The 3,596-nt window shown below is 43.0% G+C and overlaps 1 pseudogene across 1 annotated transcript; it reads left to right on the top strand.

Moving 5' to 3' along the window:
• The first annotated feature begins 349 nt into the window (after nt 1-349).
• On the top strand, nt 350-2,107 carry LOC113888704 (annotated as a pseudogene). Its single transcript, XR_003510039.1, has one exon. The product of XR_003510039.1 is annotated as an elongation factor 1-alpha 1 pseudogene (transcript).
• Nucleotides 2,108-3,596: the final 1,489 nt, after the last annotated feature.

Below are 3,596 nucleotides of genomic sequence, written 5' to 3'. Positions count from 1 at the left end.
TAGCTCTCTGTAATTATTTGGATATAAGGGAAAAGAAAGAATCAATTGTGATAACTTCCAGGATTCAAACATGGGAAACTGGATTATTCTCTGTGATAAGGAAGAGAAAGACCAGGTTTGAGGTAGAATTAAGAGAGAGCAGATAGAGAATTGAGATTGCATTTTTAACTTAGTGAAGAATTAAGTTTGTGTTTAAGTTTGAAGTATGTGTGACATTCAAATGGAAAGAGCAAGTAAAGCAAGTAAGTCTGAAGCTTAATAAAGGGATTTGAGTTAAAGGTATGTGTTTGGTAATTAAAAACGTGGGAAAAGATTATATCACAAGGGAGAATGTGTAGTATTAAATGCAACAGAGGGCTTTTTCGCAACGGGTTTGCCGCCAGGACACAGGTGTCGTGAAAACCACCGTTAAACCTAAGCCAAAATGGGAAAGGAGAAGACCCACATCAACATCGTTGTCATTGGGCACGTAGATTCAGGGAAGTCTACCACGACTGGCCATCTGATCTACAAATGTGGCGGGATCGACAAGAGAACAATTGAAAAGTTCGAGAAGGAGGCTGCCGAGATGGGAAAGGGCTCCTTCAAATATGCCTGGGTCTTGGACAAACTTAAAGCTGAACGTGAGCGTGGTATCACCATTGATATCTCCCTGTGGAAATTTGAGACCAGCAAGTACTATGTTACCATCATTGATGCCCCAGGACACAGAGACTTCATCAAAAACATGATTACAGGCACATCCCAGGCTGACTGTGCTGTCCTGATTGTTGCTGCTGGTGTTGGTGAATTTGAAGCCGGTATCTCCAAGAACGGGCAGACCCGTGAGCATGCCCTTTTGGCTTACACCCTGGGTGTGAAACAACTAATTGTTGGCGTTAACAAAATGGATTCCACTGAGCCACCCTATAGCCAGAAGAGATAGGAAGAAATTGTTAAGGAAGTCAGCACCTATATTAAGAAAATTGGCTACAACCCCGACACAGTAGCATTTGTGTCAATTTCTGGCTGGAATGGTGACAACATGCTAGAGCCAAGTGCTAATATGCCATGGTTCAAGGGATGGAAAGTCACCCGTAAGGACGGCAATGCCAGTGGAACCCCCCTGCTTGAAGCTCTGGATTGCATTCTGCCACCAACTCGCCCAACTGACAAACCCTTGCGTTTGCCTCTCCAGGATGTCTATAAAATTGGTGGTATTGGTACTGTCCCTGTGGGTCGTGTGGAGACTGGTGTTCTCAAACCTGGCATGGTGGTCACCTTTGCTCCAGTCAATGTAACAACTGAAGTGAAGTCTGTAGAAATGCACCATGAAGCATTGAGTGAAGCCCTTCCTGGGGACAATGTGGGCTTTAATGTCAAGAACGTGTCTGTCAAAGATGTCCGTCGTGGCAATGTGGCTGGTGACAGCAAAAATGATCCACCCATGGAAGCTGCTGGCTTCACAGCTCAGGTGATTATTTTGAACCATCCAGGCCAAATCAGTGCTGGATATGCACCTGTGCTGGATTGTCACACAGCTCACATTGCTTGCAAGTTTGCTGAGCTGAAGGAGAAGATTGATCGTCGTTCTGGGAAAAAGCTGGAAGATGGCCCTAAATTCTTGAAATCTGGTGACGCTGCCATCGTTGATATGGTTCCTGGCAAGCCCATGTGTGTTGAGAGCTTCTCTGATTATCCTCCCCTGGGCCGTTTTGCTGTGCGTGACATGAGACAGACAGTCGCTGTGGGTGTCATCAAAGCAGTGGACAAGAAGGCAGCTGGAGCTGGCAAGGTCACCAAGTCTGCCCAGAAAGCTCAGAAGGCTAAATGAATATTATCCCCAATACCTGCCACCCCAGTCTTAATCAGTGGTGGAAGAACGGTCTCAGAACTGTTTGTCTCAATTGGCCATTTAAGTTTAATAGTAAAAGACTGGTTAATGATAACAATGCATCGTAAAACCTTCAGAAGGAAAGGAGAATGTTTTTGTGGACCATATGTTTTGTGTGTGGCAGTTTAAGTTATTAGTTTTTAAAATCAGTACTTTTTAATGAAAACAACTTGACCAAAAATCTGTCACAGAATTTGAGACCCATTAAAAAAAGTTTAATGAGAAAAAAAAAAATAAATAAATGCAACAGAGGATATGTGGACAAAAATATAAAACAATACATTTAATAACATCGTATTAAGAGATATATTGGGCTTCCCTGGTGGCTCAGATGGTAAAGAGTCTGCCTGCAATGCAGGAGACCTGGGTTTGATCCCTGAGTTGGAAAGATGCTCTGAAGAAGGGAATGGCTACCCACTCCAGTATTCTTGCCTGGACAAGAGAAGCATTGGAAGTCCATGGAATGGCAAAGAGTCAGACGTGATTGAGCAACTAACAGTTTCACTTTCAAGAGACAGTTTAAATAAAGAAAGCAATATTTGTGTGTGTGTGTGTGTACACATAGACGATACTGTGAACCTGATAATCAGGGAGACCACAGGGTTCTGAAATAGCAAGTCTTCAAGACTGCAGGATTTTGAAACTGCGAGACTGAAAGACTGCAAGATCCGTTCTGCTATCCAGTGCTACCTCTGCTGCTGCTGCTGCTGCTAAGTCACTTCAGTCGTGTCCGACTCTGTGCGATCCCATAGACAGCAGCCCACCAGGCTCCACCGTCCCTGGGATTCTCCAGGCAAGAACACTGGAGTGGGTTGCCATTTCCTTCTCCAATGCATGAAAGTGAAAAGTGAAAGTGAAGTCGCTCAGTCGTGTCCGACTCTTAGCGACCCCATGGACTGCAGGCCACCAGACTCCTTCCATCCATGGGAGTTTTCAGGCAAGAGTACTGGAGTGGGGTGCCATTGCCTTCTAGCCTCTGCTTACTTAAAAAATTTCCTATTTAAGAGAAATATTTAACAGAGAAGGTCATTTCTGAGTTGATATGTTTTACAGAAAGAATTCTGGCATACCAGAAGACAGGTTAACCCAAAGTTTGGCTTCTCTTCATCTGACAAATTGTCCTTTTCTGCACAGGTTAGTCTTTTTTTCCCAACCTGCTGCTTCCAACCTTACTCCAGCTATGGAAGCAAACTTTTTCCCTTGTGATCTCATCATTCTTGAATTTACTTTTATATTTTGAACTATTTAGGTCCATTGCTTTTCAATAAATTTAAAGTTTTTTATTGCTTTTTTTAATCCAGAGATTTGCTACTGTTTCAGTGATGTAAACCTCTTGCATTTTGGTTAGTGCTGCAGTCTTCAAAGGGTTGTCAAGGTATTGCAAACTGAAGGTCGAGCAGTACTATAGTTTCATAATCTCAAAGTGTAGAAAACACTTTTGTTTTTGAGATCATACTGCCTTGTATCATTTTTCACAGTCCTGAGCAAGCTTTCATATCAACTAAAGACAAAGTGTGAAAAAAAACAGAATGTGGTCCACTGGAGAAGGGAATGGCAAACCACTTCAGTATTCTTGCCTTGAGAACCCCATGAACAGTATGAAAAGGCAAAAAGACAGGATACTGAAGGAGGAACTCCCTAGGTTGGTAGGTGCCCAATATGCTACTGGAGATCAGGGAAAAATAACTCCAGAAAAGAATGAAGGGATGGAGCAAGAGCAAAA

Source organism: Bos indicus x Bos taurus, unplaced genomic scaffold (assembly GCF_003369695.1).
Source record: "Bos indicus x Bos taurus breed Angus x Brahman F1 hybrid unplaced genomic scaffold, Bos_hybrid_MaternalHap_v2.0 tig00001116_arrow_arrow_obj, whole genome shotgun sequence".
NCBI classification, from domain to species: Eukaryota; Metazoa; Chordata; class Mammalia; order Artiodactyla; family Bovidae; genus Bos; species Bos indicus x Bos taurus.
The sequence above is the reverse complement of the archived record's forward strand: the minus strand, read 5'-3'. Positions and strand labels throughout refer to the sequence as shown.